The sequence below is a fragment of the Bos taurus genome, chromosome 7, assembly GCF_002263795.3.
Source record: "Bos taurus isolate L1 Dominette 01449 registration number 42190680 breed Hereford chromosome 7, ARS-UCD2.0, whole genome shotgun sequence".
NCBI lineage: Eukaryota > Metazoa > Chordata > Mammalia > Artiodactyla > Bovidae > Bos > Bos taurus.
Window position 1 is genome coordinate 33,274,564 of NC_037334.1, and position 21,140 is coordinate 33,295,703.

At 37.7% G+C, this 21,140-nt stretch overlaps 1 protein-coding gene and 1 pseudogene across 4 annotated transcripts in view; both read right to left on the minus strand.

Annotated features, from left to right (window-relative positions):
• The window catches only part of PRR16 (proline rich 16), a 292,995-nt gene that overhangs the window by 179,021 nt on the left and 92,834 nt on the right, over positions 1-21,140 (minus strand). The gene's annotated exons all lie outside the window — the stretch shown is intronic.
• LOC782989 (elongation factor 1-alpha 1) lies at positions 7,417-8,987 on the minus strand (annotated as a pseudogene).

Consider the following 21,140-nt stretch of genomic DNA (forward strand, 5'->3'; position numbering starts at 1 on the left):
TGGATTAAAAAAAAAACTGACAAGACATCAAAAAGGGGGTATCAGGTAAATCTATTATGTGACAGGTAAAGAAATAGATAAAAGTACAAGTCATGAGACTTTTCTGTATTTCAATGGCTAATTCAAAGCAAAGCCAAGTAATTGCTGACACTTCAGAACAAAGTCATCCTTAACACAGAAGAAACTTCTTAAATTTTCACAATAGTTACCAATCTTTGACCTTGCTATGAGTATCTCAACTTAAAAAGGGTACTCATAAAATATTACATGTTGATAGAAAATATATTTTAATGATGGAAACACTCAGTTAAGTTGCAAAGGTAAATTCTTTGAATTAGGACTACTGTTGAGATAAAACAATACTGTGTTATGCTTAGTCGCTCAGTCGTGTCCGACTCTTTGTAACCCCACAGACTGGAGCCCACCAGGCTCCTCTGTCGTTGGGGATTTTCCAGACAAGAATGCTGGAGTGGGTTGCCATGCCCTCCTCCAGGGGATCTTCCCAACCCAGGGATTGAACCCAGGTCTCTCACATTGCAGGCAAATTCTTTACTGCCTGAGCCACCAGGGGAGCCCTAAAGCAATATTAGAGATCTAGAACACTTTAAAGTATTTACATGAAAGATAAACACTAATTGGTGAAAGAAAAAGATTCTTAAAGGGAAATATCAAATTCACATTAGGACACTTTGAGAATAAAGTGATTTCTCACATTACTAATTTAAAAAGGAAATCACAAATATAGTAGCTATCTTAGGCTTTTGTAACTATCCAAGAGTTTAATTTTTAGAATTATTAATTTAATTTATTTAATTATCTCATACTATTCCAGAAAACAGAGTAAGACATCTTTAGAAGTTAGCATTTATCACTGAGACTATGGAATATTACACAGAAAACATATTAATAAAATATCAATAATATAACACAATATGTCCACATGCCCTATAAAATAATAATAATTATCATGAAAATCCAAAGTTAATTATTAGCTAAGATATATACTGTCTCATTTAAACAATAATTTATGTTCTACCAAGGGTGAATCACTAAGAGAGTGGGCAACAAAGAAAAAGGAAAGATACACAATGCGTAAACTAGTTGTGTTTCAAATTACTTTTGAAGCAATCATTGCAAAAGATTATGGTTCCATCATTTGCTAAAAGCCTGTTTCCCTAAAGCCACAATATAAAAAAATTATTGTTTACTATGATTCAAACACTTCATATAATGTATTGGTTGATGTAATATATGTCAAGACAAAATAAAATAAAACAAAGTATAACAAATGGGCTGGTCCTGAACATGGCATTTTACAATTTGGTCATGTCGATTGTCAATTTAGTCAGGAATATTTACTAAGCATCCACTGTGTTCTAAAAGTTATTTTGCATTTCACTCCCCATGTATACAAGTATTTTTTCATTTTAATAAGTAGAGTGTTTTGATTTGAAATTTATATTTGAAAGAGAGTGTTTTAGAAGCAGCATATAGATGTCAAGTGAGGTAAGTATGCTACCCAAATTTATAGAAGAGGGGAATGATATCTTCATTAGTATGTATGCTAAAACTATAACATACTATAATGCCTTGGTTATACTAGTTTATCTTCTCAGACATTTTGATGATGAAAATGATAGACATCCAAAATACCATATAAAGATTCAAGCTGTCATACTGCATAAGGAAAAAAACTCTGTTGGTAGCTTGATAGGGATTGCGTTGAATCAATAAATTGCTTTGGGTAGTATACTCATTTTCACTATATTGATTCTTCCAATCCATGAACATGGTATATTTCTCCATCTATTAGTATCCTCTTTGATTTCTTTCACCAGTGTTTTATAGTTTTCTATACATAGGTCTTTAGTTTCTTTAGGTAGATATATTCCTAAGTATTTTATTCTTTCCGTTGCAATGGTGAATGGAATTGTTTCCTTAATTTCTCTTTCTGTTTTCTCATTATTAGTGTATAGGAATGCAAGGGATTTCTGTGTGTTGATTTTATATCCTGCAACTTTACTGTAGTCATTGATTATTTCTAGTAATTTTCTGGTGGACTCTTTAGGGTTTTCTACGTAGAGGATCATGTCATCTGCAAATAGTGAGAGTTTTACTTCTTCTTTTCCAATTTGGATTCCTTTTATTTCTTTTTCTGCTCTGATTGCTGTGGCCAAAACTTCCAAAACTATGTTGAATAGTAATGGTGAAAGTGGGCACCCTTGTCTTGTTCCTGACTTTAGAGGAAATGCTTTCAATTTTTCACCATTGAGGATAATGTTTGCTGTGGGTTTGTCATATATAGCTTTTATTATGTTGAGGTATGTTCCTTCTATTCCTGCTTTCTGGAGAGTTTTTATCATAAATGGATGTTGAATTTTGTCAAAGGCTTTCTCTGCATCTATTGAGATAATCATATGGTTTTTATTTTTCAATTTGTTAATGTGGTGTATTACATTGATTGATTTGCGGATATTGAAGAATCCTTGCATCCCTGGGATAAAGCCCACTTGATCATGGTGTATGATCTTTTTAATGTGTTGTTGGATTCTGATTGCTAGAATTTTGTTAAGGATTTTTGCATCTATGTTCATCAGTGATATTGGCCTGTAGTTTTCTTTTTTTGTGGTGAAAAGATGCTCAACATCACTCATTATCAGAGAAATGCAAATCAAAACCACTATGAGGTACCATTTCACACCAGTCAGAATGGCTGCGATCCAAAAGTCTACAAATAATAAATGCTGGAGAGGGTGTGGAGAAAAGGGAACCCTCTTACACTGTTGGTGGGAATGCAAACTAGTACAGCCACTATGGAGAACAGTGTGGAGATTCCTTAAAAAACTGGAAATAGAACTGCCTTATGATCCAGCAACCCCACTGCTGGGCATACACACTGAGGAAACCAGAAGGGAAAGAGACACGTGTACCCCAATGTTCATCGCAGCACTATTTATAATAGCCAAGACATGGAAGCAACCTAGATGTCCATCAGCAGATGAATGGATAAGAAAGCTGTGGTACATATACACAATGGAGTATTACTCAGCCATTAAAAAGAATACATTTGAATCAGTTCTAATGAGGTGGATGAAACTGGAGCCTATTATACAGAGTGAAGTAAGCCAGAAGGAAAAACATAAATACAGTATACTAACACATATATATGGAATTTAGAAAGATGGTAACAATAACCCGGTGTACGAGACAGCAAAAGAGACACTGATGTATAGAACAGTCTTATGGACTCTATGGGAGAGGGAGAGGGTGGGAAGATTTGGGAGAATGGCAATGAAACATGTAAAATATCATGTAGGAAACGAGTTGCCAGTCCAGGTTCGATGCATGATGCTGGATGCTTGGGGCTAGTGCACTGGGATGGCCCAGAGGGATGGTATGAGGAGGGAGGAGGGAGGAGGGTTCAGGATGGGGAACACATGTATACCTGTGGCGGATTCATTTTGATATTTGGCAAAACTAATACAATTATGTAAAGTTTAAAAATAAAATAAAATTAGAGAAAAAAAAAAAAAAAAAAACTCTGATAGCAATCTTAGGATTCCTTTTTCTCTTAAACACATCAAATAGAAACATAAGCTACTCTTGCAAAACTTTAGCATGTCTCTTAAAGAAGACACCATTCTAAAACTTTTATTTTATCTTGTTTTTTTAAAGAATCAAGACAATTCATTCAAAACACTTTTTATACAATTTGCAATGGTATTAATCTCTATGAGTTTACTATTTTTAAATAAAAATACTATTATTAGACTGGTATTGAAATAATTTGGAATACTATTAGATTAAATCTAAAGAATACAAAATATATATAACCAATGAGGATCAGAGAAGCTTTCTTCATGGTTTACTACTATGCATCAGAACTGTGATGAATAATTATGATTATATATACATATACACTCATTTTTATTCATAGTAATAATAATACCTAACCTTAACTGAATGGTCATTATGAGACATGGACTTGAACTTATAGTCAAGATCTTGTTCCACCTTCACCAAACAATTCACAATTTCTCCTTCTCCATTTTACAGTTACATAAACTGGAACCTGGGGAGATGGCAGATCTAGAAGCAGCTACATACTAATACGAACTCAGACATGTTTGACCTCAAACTCGCCCCCAAACAGTTCAAGCATCAATTTCAGCTGTTGAGAATCCTAGGTATATTAGTTACCTCTCAAAAGTTTGAAGATCTCTGAAAAAAGCAAAATTTTCTAAAACTTTAACATTGAATCAGTCACTACAAAATGAGCATAAAAGTATTACCAATAATTACAGAATTAGGATAAAAGAAAACACTGGGCTTCCCTGGTGGCTCAGAGGTTAAAGCATCTGCCTGCAATGTGGGAGACCTAGGTTCGATCCCTGGGTTGGGAAGATCCCCTGGAGAAGGCAATGGCACCCTACTCCAGTATTCTTGCCTGGAGAATCCCATGGACGGAGGAGCCTGGTGGGATACAGTCCATGAGATCGCAGAGTCAGGCATGACTTCACTTTCACTTTCACTGACAAAATACTTGAGGTAAACAGGAAAATGAGGCAAACCCCTCTCCAGCCATTCACTATTTCCTAGTAAAAAAGTTAAGTGTCCCAATTAGTTCAGGACAGAAAAATAGCAGATGGATAGAGTAACATAGGCACAAACTACCATAGGCATTTAAAAGCAAGAGAAGATCGCAAAGGGGCAAAATCAAGAAACTGCCAGATCTCAAAGGATCCAGGCAGGGAGAGGCTGGGACATGAGGGTTTGCTCAGGTAACAGAATATTTGACAATGAGATTTATTGTTTGTTTATATTCTATTGAGAGGAAAACATTCTTATAGTCAAGCGTTTTCTCAAAATCATGACTTAGAATATGGAGCAAAAATAATAGCTGAAAGGAGCATGAGAGAGAAGATACCTCTTAAAAATGTACTAAAAGGGTAGATATTGTTTTCTAATCACAAATGAAAATAGTAAGTAAAAAGGGCAAGAGGAAAATTCTGGAGGTAACGGATATGTTTATGGCATTGATTATGATACTAATTTCAAGTATATGATACAAACATATACTTATCTCCAAAGTCATTAAGTTGTATACATTAAATATATATACGTATCTTTTTCTATGCCCCAACCAGTAATCCTGAAGAAGCTGAAGTTGAACGGTTCTATGAAGCCCTACAAGACCTTTTAGAACTAACACCCCAAAAAGATGTTCTTTTCATTATAGGGGACTGGAATGCAAAAGTAGGAAGTCAAGAAACACCTGGAGTAACAGGCACATTTGGCCTTGGAATACGGAATGAAGCAGGGCAAAGACTAATAGAGTTCTACCAAGAAAATGCACTGGTCATAACAAACACCGTCTTCCAACAACACAAGAGAAGACTCTACACATGGACATCACCAGATGGTCAACACTGAAATCAGATTGACTATATTCTTTGCAGCCAAAGATGGAGAAGCTCTATACAGTCAGCAAAAACAAGACCAGGAGCTGAGTGTGGCTCAGACCATGAACTCCTTCTTGCCAAATTCAGACTTAAATTGAAGAAAGTAGGGAAAACCACTTGACCATTCAGGTATGACCTAAATCAAATCCCTTATGATTATACAGTGGAAGTGAGAAATAGATTTAAGGGCCTAGATCTGATAGATAGAGTGCCTGATGAACTATGGAATGAGGTTCGTGACATTGTACAGGAGACAGGGATCAAGACCATTCCCATAGAAAAGAAATGCAAAAAAGCAGAATGGCTGTCTGGGCAGGCCTTACAAATAGCTGTGAAAAGAAGAGAAGTGAAAAGCAAAGGAGAAAAGGAAAGATATAAACATCTGAATGCAGAGTTCCAAAGAATAGCAAGAAGAGATAAGAAAGCCTTCTTCAGCGATCAATGCAAAGAAATAGAAGAAAACAACAGAATGGGAAAGACTGGGGATCTTTTCAAGAAAATCAGAGATACCAAAGGAACATTTCACGCAAAGATGAACTCGATAAAGGACAGAAATGGACCTAACAGAAGCAGAAGATATTAAGAAGAGATGGCAAGAATACACAGAAGAACTGTACAAAAAAGATCTTCATGACCCAGATAATCATGATGGTGTGATCACTGATCGAGAGCCAGACATCCTGGAATGTGAAGTCAAGTGGGCCTTAGAAAGCATCACTACGAACAAAGCTAGTGGAGGTGATGGAATTCCAGTTGAGCTATTCCAAATCATGAAAGATGATGCAGTGAAAGTGCTGCACTCAATATGCCAGCAAATTTGGAAAACTCAGCAGTGGCCACAGGACTGGAAAAGGTCAGTTTTCATTCCAATCCCAAAGAAAGGCAATGCCAAAGAATGCTCAAACTACCACACAATTGCACTCATCTCACACGCTAGTAAAGTAATGCTCAAAATTCTCCAAGCCAGGCTTCAGCAATAGGTGAACCGTGAACTTCCTGATGTTCAAGCTGGTTTTAGAAAAGGCAGAGGAACCAGAGATCAAATTGCCAATATCCGCTGGATCATCGAAAAAGGAAGAGAGTTCCAGAAAAACATCTATTTCTGCTTTATTGACTATGCCAGAGCCTTTGACTGTGTGGGTCACAATAAACTGTGGAAAATTCTTCAAGAGATGGGAATACCAGACCACCTGACCTGCCTCTTGAGAAATCTGTATGCAGGTCAGGAAGCAACAGTTAGAAGTGGACATGGAACAACAGACTGGTCCAAATAGGAAAAGGAGTTAGTCAAGGCTATATATTGTCACCCTGTTTATTTAACTTCTATGCAGAGTACATCATGAGAAACGCTGGGCTGGAAGAAACACAAGCTGGAATCAAGATTGCCGGGAGAAATATCAATAACCTCAGATATGTAGATGACACCACCCTTATGGCAGAAAGTGAAGAGGAACTCAAAAGCCTCTTGATGAAAGTGAAAGTGGAGAGTGAAAAAGTTGGTTTAAAGCTCAACATTCAGAAAACGAAGATCATGGCATTCGGTCCCACCACTTCATGGGAAATAGATGGGAAAACAGTGGAAACAGTGTCAGACTTTATTTTTCTGGGCTCCAAAATCACTGCAGATGGTGACTGCAGCCATGAAATTAAGACACTTACTCCTTGGAAGGAAAGTTATGACCAACCTAGATAGCATATTCAAAAGCAGAGACATTACTTTGCCAACAAAGGTTCGTCTAGTCAAAGCTATGGTTTTTCCTGTGGTCATGTATGGATGTGAGAGTTGGACAGTGAAGAAGGCTGAGCGCCGAAGAATTGATGCTTTTGTTTTTTTTTTTCTCATTAAACTTTTTTTAATGGGTCTCAAATTCTGTGACAGATTTTTGGTCAAGTTGTTTTCATTAAAAAGTACTGATTTTAAAAACTAATAACTTAATCTGCCACACACAAAACATATGGTCCACAAAAACATTCTCCTTTCCTTCTGAAGGTTTTACGATGCATTGTTATCATTAACCAGTCTTTTACTATTAAACTTAAATGGCCAATTGAGAGAAACAGTTCTGAGACCGTTCTTCCACCACTGATTAAGACTGGGGTGGCAGGTATTGGGGATAATATTCATTTAGCCTTCTGAGCTTTCTGGGCAGACTTGGTGACCTTGCCAGCTCCAGCTGCCTTCTTGTCCACTGCTTTGATGACACCCACAGCGACTGTCTGTCTCATGTCACGCACAGCAAAACGGCCCAGGGGAGGATAATCAGAGAAGCTCTCGACACACATGGGCTTGCCAGGAACCATATCAACGATGGCAGCGTCACCAGATTTCAAGAATTTAGGGCCATCTTCCAGCTTTTTCCCAGAACGATGATCAATCTTCTCCTTCAGCTCAGCAAACTTGCAAGCAATGTGAGCTGTGTGACAATCCAGCACAGGTGCATATCCAGCACTGATTTGGCCTGGATGGTTCAAAATAATCACCTGAGCTGTGAAGCCAGCAGCTTCCATGGGTGGATCATTTTTGCTGTCACCAACCACATTGCCACGACGGACATCTTTGACAGACACGTTCTTGATGTTAAAGCCCACATTGTCCCCAGGAAGGGCTTCACTCAATGCTTCATGGTGCATTTCTACAGACTTCACTTCAGTTGTTACACTGACTGGAGCAAAGGTGACCACCATGCCAGGTTTGAGAACACCAGTCTCCACACGACCCACAGGGCCAGTACCAATACCACCAATTTTATAGACATCCTGGAGAGGCAAACGCAAGGGTTTGTCAGTTGGGCGAGTTGGTGGCAGGATGCAATCCAGAGCTTCAAGCAGGGTGGTTCCACTGGCATTGCCGTCCTTATGGGTGACTTTCCGTCCCTTGAACCATGGCATGTTAGCACTTGGCTCCAGCGTGTTGTCACCATTCCAGCCAGAAATTGGCACAAATGCTACTGTGTCGGGGTTGTAGCCAATTTTCTTAATGTAGGTGCTGACTTCCTTAACAATTTCCTCGTATCTCTTCTGGCTATAGGGTGGCTCAGTGGAATCCATTTTGTTAACGCCAACAATTAGTTGTTTCACACCCAGGGTGTAAGCCAGAAGGGCATGCTCACGGGTCTGCCCGTTCTTGGAGATACCAGCTTCAAATTCACCAACAGCAGCAGCAACAATCAGGACAGCACAGTCAGCCTGGGATGTGCCTGTAATCATGTTTTTGATGAAGTCTCTGTGTCCTGGGGCATCAATGATGGTAACATAGTACTTGCTGGTCTCAAATTTCCACAGGGAGATATCAATGGTGATACCACGCTCACGTTCAGCTTTAAGTTTGTTCAAGACCCAGGCATATTTGAAGGAGCCCTTTCCCATCTCGGCAGCCTCCTTCTCAAACTTTTCAATTGTTCTCTTGTCGATCCCGCCACATTTGTAGATCAGATGGCCAGTCGTGGTAGACTTCCCTGAATCTACGTGCCCAATGACAATGATGTTGATGTGGGTCTTCTCCTTTCCCATTTTGGCTTAGGTTTAATGGTGGTTTTCACGACACCTGTGTCCTGGCGGCAAACCCGTTGCGAACTGTGGTGTTGGAGAAGACTCTTGAGAGTCCCTTGGACTGCAAGGAGATCCAACCAGTCCATTCTGAAGGAGATCAGCCCTGGGATTTCTTTGGAAGGAATGATGCTAAAGCTGAAACTCCAGTACTTTGGCCACCTCATGCGAAGAGTTGACTCATTGGAAAAGACTCTGATGCTGGGAGGGATTGGGGGCAAGAGGAGAAGGGGACAACAGAGGATGAGATGGCTGGATGGCATCACTGACTCAATGGACGTGAGTCTGAGTGACCTCCGGATTTGGTGATGGACAGGGAGGCCCAGCGGGCTGCGATTCATGGGGTAGCAAAGAGTCGGACATGACTGAGCGACTCATCTGATCTGATCTGATCTTTTTCTAAGTCAATCATGTTTCAGTAAAGTGTTTACAAAGTACTAGCTGATGATCCTAAATAAGAAATCAAATAAATCAACTATGAATCACAGAAACGGTTTTGAGTAGAGAAGGAGGACATGATTACTATCATGGATAAGGGAAAACTATTATTAGCTTAAAGGTATCTTTTGGTAGGCAAATTAAGAACCCAATCCCGTTCCACTTGTTGCCATTTGGCCAGTAAGTCTAAGGATCACCACCCTATACCCATATCCTCAGACTAAACCAGTGTAAATGGCAATAAATTTTGTATTGTGCTGGACATTCCTATATTTTGAAACCTTACGGATATTTTCCTTAGAATAGGCTACATTACATTCAACTGGTAAGGGGAAGTAGATAGAGATGGGAAAGAGAGTAGCATCTGCAAAGGTGAGAAAGTTGGAGCTAATAACCAACATTCAGAAAATTAGGCATGTTTCTGGTCAGTTGGAACATACATTTTTTAAAGCATAAGATACATTTCAGAAAGTGTCTTTTATAAAGAGCCTTGCAAAATTAGGCAAATGAGCTTACTTTTTATTCTTTATTAAAATACAAAGCTTAGTTATTTATTCTATAACAACCCTATGAAGTGGGTTTTGCTATTATCCATATTTTATAGAGGATAAAACTGAAGCCGAGAAAGGCTAAACAATTTAAGGTCACATTGCTAGGAAATGGCAGAGCCAAGATTCTAATCCAGGATGTTTACTGGGACTTCTCTCTTTAGTAAAATAACATTATTAGAACTGGGTTTTAGTATAAATAACATATGGATCCTATGTTAGACATAGAGGGAAGGACTAGATTGTCCAAATATTTTCTAAAAGAGCAAAATAAAGGAGAGCAAAAGATAAATATCCTAATATTTAGGCTGAGAGTTGCTTAACATATTACATTCAAGATAATTTTGCACATATCAATTTAAAATGTATTTTTGTATTTCATTTCATCTTGGAGAGCAAACTTCAAGATAACAGGACTACCAGAACTGAAGGTAATGTGTTAACATGTATCTGAAACATATATGCTCATCTTGAAATACTAATCTGAACTGTAGCGGAAATTCTCAATGAAATGTAAATAATTGGGAAGACAAACAAAAATTAAGCTTTATCTTCAACCAAAGAGAAACACCCGGTCAGTTCTTCATTTTCTGAAATGAGCAAAATGTTCTTAAGACTGTTATGTACTGATGTGTGCTGCTGTCCACTGACTTAAAATTTAAATAGTAAAAAATTAGACCTCCTTCAATAAACCATCAAGTACAGGAGTGGAATTGACTTATCTGTCTTGTTTTTATTTAGCATTGCAGAGTCCATTGATGGTTAAGCTGTTTCAACAATTGAATCTTTCGTTTTTCTGTGGGGGAAAGGTAAACACATTGTTGTTTTATTTTAGAGAATACTTTTAAGAGACTGAGGACAACAGTAGGCCAATATGGTGGGGTGGAAAGGCTAGGAGCTTGGATTCCATCAGGGAACATTTCAATCCCACTCTGCCCACATCGTGATGGAAATGACCTCTGCTTCACAGATCTCCCTCTTTACCAGGGCACTTCCATCCTGTAGTGAAATCACCTATTCTCATGTCTCTTTCTTTTGGTAGATACAGTACAGGACAGAGAGGACCTTGTTCATTTTTATACTTGCAACATACAATGGTTGGTCCATAACAGATACTTAATGTCAAGTTAGATCCATAACCCAGTCAGGATAACCTTTGAAACTTGCAACAAATTCCTGGAATGCCTGGGTTAAATGCCTAAATTGATTACAGCAGCTAGGCCAATGGGTCGAGTATCCTCCTAATATTAGGCAACTCGTGGCAGGCCTCCAGACAGAGTGCCCAGTACTTCAGAGGTAGTTTCCATCCGAACAACAAATAACATCATTCTGATATAATCCACCAATCTCCAGAGTTGTCTTTGTGCCAGGCAACTAATCTTTAGCCTTGACAGTTCAACATGTCCAAATGTCATGAGATTTACAAACAACTGCAATGCCATTCTTGACAGTTATTTCATCTTTGACACAATTATTTTATTTTTTAAATCTGTTTCCAGTCATATGCCATGAAGTAAATTCCTATTTTCTCAGAACAAATACTCACCAAAATGTACAGGCTAAAGAAAAACAAAAATAAAGTCTCCTCTTGTGAGTTGGCCTAGTCCCTGTCATGCTTAATAAAGTATCTTCTGGAGACAAGTGTGACTCATTGCTTCCTACCTGGCTTGCCAGGCCCTGGCAAGTTTTAGAACCCTCAGATGGAACGGCAGATTGTATTTTCTAAGCATGGTGATACATACACATACACGAACACATATCCCTTCCTGCACATTTCAATAAAAATGTGATGGCAATCCTCCAGTGAAATGTGAGGTCTAGGGTCTCTCTGTCTTCAAACTGGGTGGAGTTTAGTAACTACCTTAATCAATAATATGTAGGGGATGTGGTGCTCAATGATTTCTGAGGCTAGGTAATAAAAAGCAAAAGGACCTCAGACTAGATCACCCTCTGACTTAAGACACTTGCTCTTGGAACCCAGCCACCATGTTGTAAGGAATCCCAGGCTAAATGAAGCGGTCCTAGGTAGGCATACCAACAATAGCTATAGCAGGCTCCCAGGGCCAATCTGTGCGTGGATGAGACTTAAGTAGTCCCAACCTCCAATGTGTGAATCCTCCAGCTGAGACCCATGGAAACCACCAGAGGTAATGGATGAATATGGCTGTTTTAAGTCATCAGGTTTTGGAAATATTTGTTATTCAGCAACAGATAATGAAAATTGATTTGGCAGGATGCCTAACTTTTGGAATGTCCATTTACAATTATACTTAAGACCATTTTAGATCTCTCACATTTTGGGGGCATTTTTTAATTGAGAGATGATCTGGAAATAACCATTCTGAATTTTATATTCCCATACCAAATATCACCAATTATGGAAGAAATAAAAATGAATCAGAATGTACTGTCCTAAATATCTTAAATGCTTGATAAAAAACTCCAGATTATTGTTAAAGGCCTTCACAGTATGTCCTCATCCATTTTGTCACAGGTATTTCTTCAACAGAGTTTGTTCTCACTGGTTATTTTTAAAAATGTGGTTCTTTCCATTTTTAATGACACATGAATATTTTTGGCAAAAAATGCACAACACTGTAAACCCCAGGTACGCTTTATTCTCTCATAGTGAAATCTTTCCCATTTATTTGATTTTAAATCCATTCAAAAATTTCTCTGAAACACATTTTTGTTCACTCAGTTTTCATTCTTAGATTTCACTCCTCATCCCACCTTTAACCTACGGCCAACTCAAACCTATGGTTCTTTACCCAGTCACCCACCAACAAATACATCAAATAGTCTACAAACTTGTCCTAGAATGTGCCAATCAGAAGATCTCCTTCTTATCCGCTAAATAGCACACTCCTGAAGTCAAAATAAGTCAATTTACTTTTTTAATATGGGCTTCCCTGGTGGCTCAGATGGTAAAGAATCTGCCTCCATTGCAGGAGACCTGGGTTTGATCCCTGGGCTGGGAAGATCCCCTGGAGAAGGGAATGGCAACCTACTCCAGTATTCTTGCCTGGGGAATCCCCGTGGACAAAGGAGCCTGGCTGGCTACAGTCCATAGGGTTGCAAAAAGTCAGACATGACTGATTATGCTACTAAACATAGAACCTTTTTAATTGTTTGCCTTTTCTTATATGATTCAGTTTTCCCATCTATAAAATAGGGATGATAATTGTACCTGGCTCCAGAGTTGCTGTATTAATTGAAAATATAAGCATTTTAGAGGTCAGTATATACCTATAATTCTTATATTTACATCTTATGTTCATATTTGTATTCAGGCTTTTAGTGAGTAGGTTTCTTCCTCACTGTACCATTGTGTTCAGTTACTTAATATTCATTATATGTGATTATCCACAGTTGAAGAAGGTCAGAATGTTAAACCATTAAATTATTTATTGACATTAAACATATTCAAATTCAAAGGATGACTACTGTTTAAAATGCAGCCATAAAACTAGAAAAATCAGCCTCTTCCAACATTCCATATAGATTTAAATTTTGACAGACTACATGAGTATTAGGAAACCAAGATACAATTGAGGGTATAATTAGAACAAAAAACAAAATTTTAGAAACTAGAACTTCCTCTGCTATAAGTTCAGTGAACAGTCTTTTCCCCAGGAATACTATAGCCCTTTCTCTCAAATTTAAAGGGGTGAAGAGGTGCAAGACCAAAATAATAATAATAATAATAATATGCTTTGATAATCTCTCTGGACTCAAAACTCCATAGATGATTTTGAAAACCAAGTCAGGTGTGTGATTTACACTTCAGTAATATGATGATGAAAGTCTAAGTAACTAAAGGTGATAAGAAGTGGTGATAAGGTGATAAGAAGATAAAATAAAAATAAAATAAAATAAAATTAAAAATTTATGAACACGGTGCTTACTTTGTGAAAGAGTTAATCTTCATTTGAATATTCCTAATACGTATTGATAAAAGACTTACTTGCAATGTCTAAAGAAGAATTAAAAAAAAAAATAGGTGTCACAGTTGTAGGAAAGAATCTTATCAGTATTCTAAGATTTTTGGAAAGTTAACACTGAGGTGCTCTATCTTAAAAATAAATGATGTACAATTTATCACAAGGAAATTTGCTGTGGAAGAGTGAAAAGGCTTGGATGTTAAGGGTTTTTAAAATTCATTTTAAAAATAAATATATAGCAATTCTATATAAGAGGGTAGTTGTTAATAACATCCTTGGGGAGGGAGGAGGGAGGAGGGTTCAGGATGGGGAACACATGTATACCTGTGGAGGATTCATTTCGATATACGGCAAAACCATTACAATATTGTAAAGTTAAAAAATAAAAAAAATTGTCAAGAGTCTAGTATTTTAGAAGTTTGCATAAAATAATTATTCAGAGATATAAGACTAATCCAAAACTGGGAAAAAGTTGTGTGGATACTGGTGTTCATATTTGTAGTGTGTATCAGAGAGAACAACTAAATGCTTTCAACAAACATAAGTATGTTGTGGGTTCATTTTCTTAACATATTATACCACATAAACGTGTTTACAAAGATTTATAATAACTCGGAAAATACTGAAGGTAAATGTTCAGTGAGAAAACTTTGTTTTTGTTTTTATGACATGCAGTCTGGCATGTGGGATTTTAGTTCTCTGACCAGGGGACTGAACCCCGGCCCCCTGCATTGGTAGCACAGAGTCTTAATCACTGGACCACCAGGGAAATCCCAAGTGAGGAAATAAAATAACTAAAGCGCATGTATAATAGGAACACAATCAAGCAAATTTACATATAGCATAATAACTAAGGGAAAATATAAAAGAGGTCCTATGGTTTGTGGCTGTCTGACTTTTTCCATATTTTCTGTTATTTTACCAAATATTTCATAATAAAAATATATTTTACAATGAAATATTTTAAAATTAATTTTCTTTTTTATCTTATCCTCACTTCCCTCTTTCTCTTTATTCTATCTCTTTTCTTCATTCATAAGTTGGCATACCAATTAAGAGTTTGGTTTCTGAATTACTCAAAAATTGCATTTAAATTATACCTCAAGTCACTTTCTACTGGGCTTTCCACATGGCACTAGTGGTAAAGAATTCATCTGCCAATGCAGGAGACTTACGAGACTCGGGTTCAGTCCCTGGCTTGGAAGAACCCCTGGAGGAGGAAAGGCAACCTATTTTAGTATTCTTGCCTGGAGAATTCCCATGGACAGAGAAGCCTGGTCGGTGACACATCCATAGAGTCGCAGAGTCTGGTACGACTGAAGTGACTTAGCATGCACATACACTTTCTACCAGTGTGAGTTTATGTAAGTTGGTAATGTCCTAGTTTTCTAAATCTGTACAAATTAGCATAACAATAGCATTTCCATTTCTGATTGCTGGAAAATTGAGACAACAATAATAAAACTCTTGGCATGGTGCCTACTATTACATGGCCATTACTTAACAGATGAGACCTGTTACTCTGCAGTTTCCGGCCTGTCATTCCTCCTTCTGTGTCCTTATTTACCTCCCTTTTGAGAAGTTCCCTGGTGGCTCAGATGGTAAAGTGTCTGCCTACAATTCAGGAGACCTGGGTTGGATCCCTGGGTTGGGAAGATCTCCTGGAGAAGGAAATGGCAACCCATTCCAGTATTCTTGCTTGGAAAATCCCATGGACAGAGGAGCCTGGTAGGCTGCAGTCCATGGGGTTGCAAAGAGTCGGACACGACTGAGCAACTCCACTTTTGGTTCTCTTTAAGAAGGTCAATATTAACAAAAGCAGAAGGAACTTCAAATATTATCTAACTAAAGCAAACATTTGTGTGTTCTTTAGTGTTGCTCTGACATGTGTAAAAAGATTTGAGAGCAGTTCCAGGGAACAGTGTTTTCTAAAAACATCATGGAGAGTCAGTGTTTCAGAACAGAAGAAACCCACAAAATGAAAACTTATCTGGAAGAAAACAGTGGTACTATTTCTTTGTTCCTAATTGATTTTCTCAAACCTGAACTAATGTGCTAATCAAGTTACTGTCCATTGTGAACATGGATGGGCCAAGGTCATCCTCTAAACCTCAACAATACAGTTTCTCAAGCTTCGACATTTTTCAGTTTGCAGCCTTTGCTGACAGAGATTACGTATGCTAGTGACTTCTCAATATGAAAACTGCAGGAGTTTAAACAAGGACATTTGAGATGAAAATACAATACCTTTTGGCTTGGATTTCTTTGTTAAATATTTCAAAGCACATCCTTGGAACACACACTGCTTCTGTCTGTACACATAGCTATATATAGTTATGTGTGAATCATATTAGCGTGAAAGCACAAGAATATCCCATTATTCACCCATTTTGAACCATTTCCTGGAATTCACCCATGCTTATTAAAAAAAAAAAAAAAGAAGAAGAATCTGCCAGCATAAGTAAACCAACTTTTTAAAAAACAGTGTCTGTATTGGAGAAACATAAGAAACTGAATGCATACAGAGAGAGGAATACAGAGAAGGATTATAAGGAACTGGCTTAGATGATTATGGAAGCCAGGAAGTCCTGCAATCTGCAGTCAGTAAGCTGAAAATGCTGGAAAGTTAATATTGTAGTTCCAACACCAGTCCAAAGGCATGCGAACCAGGAGAGCCAATACTGTAGGCTTCATTCCAAAAGCCAACAGACTGGAGACCCAAGTAAAACCAATTGTTCAGTTCAAGTTCAAAAGCAGGAAAACAGCAACATCCCAGCTTAAACAGTCACTGATTTTAAAATTTAAAAATATTTTTCTGATTTCTCCAGGCAAGAATATAAGAACAAGTAACAGCATGATTAAGTAATAGCTCAATTTAGGATAATAATGGGAAAAGGATAGTGTATAGAAGTAGGCATTTTTCTTACTATCAGAAAGACTTTTTGTAAAAAATGTTAAGCTTTTTCTCTCAAAGGAGTCAATTCTGGGCATTACATTAGCTGTAACAAAGAATTAGCAAATTGAATCCAACAACACATAAAAAAGTCCATGCATCATAACCAAGTTGGATTCATCCCAGGGTCACAGGAATGGTTCAACAATTTGCAAATCAATCAATGTGATACACCACATCCACAAAAGAAAAGATAAAATCACAAGATTATCAAAATTTAAAGACTTAGATATGACATGACCTCTAAAACTACTAGAAGAGAACAGAGGCAAAACATTCTCTGATATAATTCATAGCAATGCTTTTTTAGGTCAGTCTCTCAAGACAATAGAAATAATAGCAAAAGTAAACAAATAGGACCTAATCAAACTTACGAGCTTTTACACAACAATGAAACCATAAAGCAAAAAGACAACCTATGGACTGGGAAGAAATAGTAGCAAATGACATGACCGACAAGAGTTTAATTTCCAAAATATACAAACAGCTCAGACAACAGCAACAACAACAAAAACTTCCCCAATTAGGCAGATGACCTAAATAGACATTTTTGCAAAGAAAATATATAGATGGCCAATAGGCACATAAAAAAGATGCTCAACATCACTTATTATTAGAGACTTGCAAATTAAAGCTATAATGAGGTACCAGCTTATACAGGTCAGACTGGTCATCATTAAAAATTTATAAATAACAAATGCTGGAGAGGGTGTGGAGAAAAGAGAACTCTCCTATACTGTTGGTGGGAATGAAAATTGGTACAGTCACTATGGAAAACAGTATGGCATTCCTCAAAAAACTAAAAACGGAGTTGCCATATGATCCAGCAATTCCACTCCTAGGCATTTATTAGAGAAAACTTTAATTTGAAATGATACATTCACCTTGATGTTCAGAGTAGCACTATTTACAATAGCTGAAATACAGAAGCAACCAAAATGTCCATTGACAGATGAATGGATAAAGATGAGCACACACACACACACACATGTGCATGTGTGCACACACACACAATGGAATACTATTCAGCCATAAAAAATGAAATTTGCAGCAACATGAATGCACCCAGAGATCAACTAGGTTAGATAAGTCAGAAAGAGAAAGATAAATTGCCACATAGTAGCATTTATATGTAGAATCTAAAATATGACACAAAGGAACTCATTTATGAAACAGAAATAGACTCACAGACATAGAGAACAGACATGTTCCCCCTTTGCCAAGGGAGAAGTAGATAGAGGAAGTCTAGACTGGGAGTCTGAGATTAGGAGGTAAACATTATTACACATAGAATGTATAAATAACAAAGTCCTATTGTATAGCACAGAGAGCTATATTCAATATCATATAATAAACCATAATGCGTAAGAATATATAAATCTATATAAACATATATATGCATGACTTAATAACTTTGCTGTACATCAGAAATAACACAACACTGTAATTTAACTATACTTCAGTAAAAGTCTGGCAGGCAGGGCTTCCCTGGTGGCTCAGACGGTAAAGCATCTGCCTGCAATGCGGGAGACCCGGGTTCTATTCCTGGGTAGGGAAAAATCCCCTGGAGAAGGAAATGGTAATCCACTCCAGCACTCTTGCCTGGAAAATCCCATGGACGGAGGAGTCTGATAGGCTATAGTCCATGGGGTCGCAAAGAGTCGGATACGACTGAGCGACTTCACTTAATTTCAGTAAAAAATAAATTTTAAAAAAGTTCTCAGAAAGAGATCTTAAAAAATGGGTCATTCAGAGGGTTAAACTAATTATGTTCCAATCTTCATTTTAGAAATTATCTCAAAATTACGTATGTATTTTATAAAAAGTTATACATACACACACACCTATATACATTACTCACAATGAGGAATAAGTACATCAATCGTTATCTTTATTTCATTAAATAAATTAAAGTTAGTAAAGGGAAGACAGCATTCAAGCCTTATAAGCTCTAGATTCTGCCTGCCTTTCCAAGTTGACTGCACAGATTAGATATATGACACTGGCCAAGTTATTTAACCTCATTAAATCTCTATTCTTCATCTGTAAAATGACAAGAGTAATTCCTATCTCAGTTTACAGGAAAGATTCTTTCAGAGAATATGTGTAATATAATTAGCATGGCACCTTCTTTTTCTTTGCCATCATGATGTAGAGGTGATATTACTACCATTAACATCATTGTCATCAGTATTAGCTAGTGAGTAATGGCACCCCACTCCAGTACTCTTGCCTGGAAAATCCCGTGGACGGAGGAGCCTGGTAGGCTGCAGTCCATGGTGTCGCTAAAAGGGTCTGACACGACTGAGCGACTTCACTTTCACTTTTCACTTTCATACATTGGAGAAGGAAATGGCAACCCGCTCCAGGGTTCTTGCCTGGAGAATCCCAGGGACGGGGGAGCCTGGTGGGCTGCCGTCTATGGGGTTGCACAGAGTCGGACACGACTGAAGTGACTTAGCAGCAGCAGCAGCAGCAGCAGCAGCAGCAGTAGTTTGTTACTCCAGAGAGTTCTAAGTCTGAAACTTTTCACTGTGCTCCTTAAAAAGTCTTACTAAGTTAGTGCAAGAGAAGGCTGATGCCTTGCCACAATGATATCAACAGCTCACACATAAATATATTCATAGACAAGGCAGGAAATATTAGTAAGATAGTAGATAATGCTGTGAACTATGACCAGCTGGGAAGTAGAAGCCCAAAGGCTTTCAAATTCAATTTTTTTCTTCATGCAACTGAAACTTGCCATTTGACGTAATAGTAAGAAAGCATTTTTAAACAAGCATTTAAATTCGAAGTGATGAAACCTTCTGTATATTTAACAGTGTCAGAAGGAGACAAATAGAAGCATATTCAATGACCAGAAACAACTCTAGTTGACATTCTTTAAATCATAGACATCAGCTTTGGCAAATACCCTTAAGTTGATACAAATGCCCAGGGCCATCCATTTGCCCCTGTTCAGATATTGAGGCCAGAAAGAGAACAGGGTGTTTCTTTTTGGCAGACAAGAGGAATTCTAGAAAGTGTATTAAGGTTTTGTCCATGCAAGCTTTCTCTTCTTGTTCCCAGATTTTTTTTTTTTTTTTTCCTTGCAGCCACTCATACGGGCTTTTGTTTCTATGGCTCAAACAAAATAGCTCCTATAAGGGTCATCAGCAATCTAGGCTCCAAGAAAATATTCAAGTTTCAGTCCTCATTTGTGTAATCAGTGTGTAACAAATTTGATTATTCCCTACTCCATCTAATGATTTCTCTAGGCTTCTTAGACATCATTTTCCCTTGGTACTTCTACATCATGACCTACTCTTGATTTCCTTGCTGGTTTCTCATCATTTCCTAATAATTACAAATATTTGCACTTCCCTTAGGCTCAGTAATTAGATTTCTCCTCTCCTCCACCTACTCTTCCTCTCTAAATGAAACTCATGCAGTCCCATTAATTTAAATACCATCTATACACAGATAGCCTCTGCCCAAAGCTTTCTCGTGAACTCCAGAACCATATACCTGACAGCCTATTTGATATGTCCACTGGGTTCTCAAACAAGCAACTCAAACTTGCCATGCACAAAATGAAAACTTACCATGAACTCTGATTTTCCTTCCCATAGTTTTCCCTATCTCAGTAAACTACTCTGTTTCTCTAGTTGTCTGGATCAAAAATCATGGAGCCATCCCTGATCCTTCTTTTTCTCTCAAAAGCATATTTAATCCATTGGCCAAACCTAAACATTTAAAGCTATTTAGAATTAGTCACTTCTCATAGCCTGTACCTCTTGTGTTGCAACAGTTTATATATAGCCACAAATTCTTTGAGAGTCCTCCTATCAAGAGATAAAGTTTAGAGACTTCTCTGACTGTCCAGTAGCTAAGACTCTGTGATTTCAATGCATGGGTCCAGGTTCGATTTCTGATTGGGGATCTAGATCCCATATGCTGCAACTGAGACTCAGTGTCACCAAATAAATAATTTTCAAAAAAGAGAGATAAGTCGAAATCCCCAACCCTGGAATTTGGGTGCACTTTGTGACCACTTTGACAATTACAATGTGACAGAAGGGATGGTGTGGCACTTTCTAGATCTAGACACTGGTAACTATCACTTTTGCCTTCTTGGGATACCTGCTGCTGGAGTTCTAAACCACTATGTAGGTAGTCTGAATACTGAATAGACCATGTAGAGAGACCCTGGGTAGGTAGAGGAAGCTGTCTTGGATCAACAAATAAGATACCAGCTGAATATCTCCAA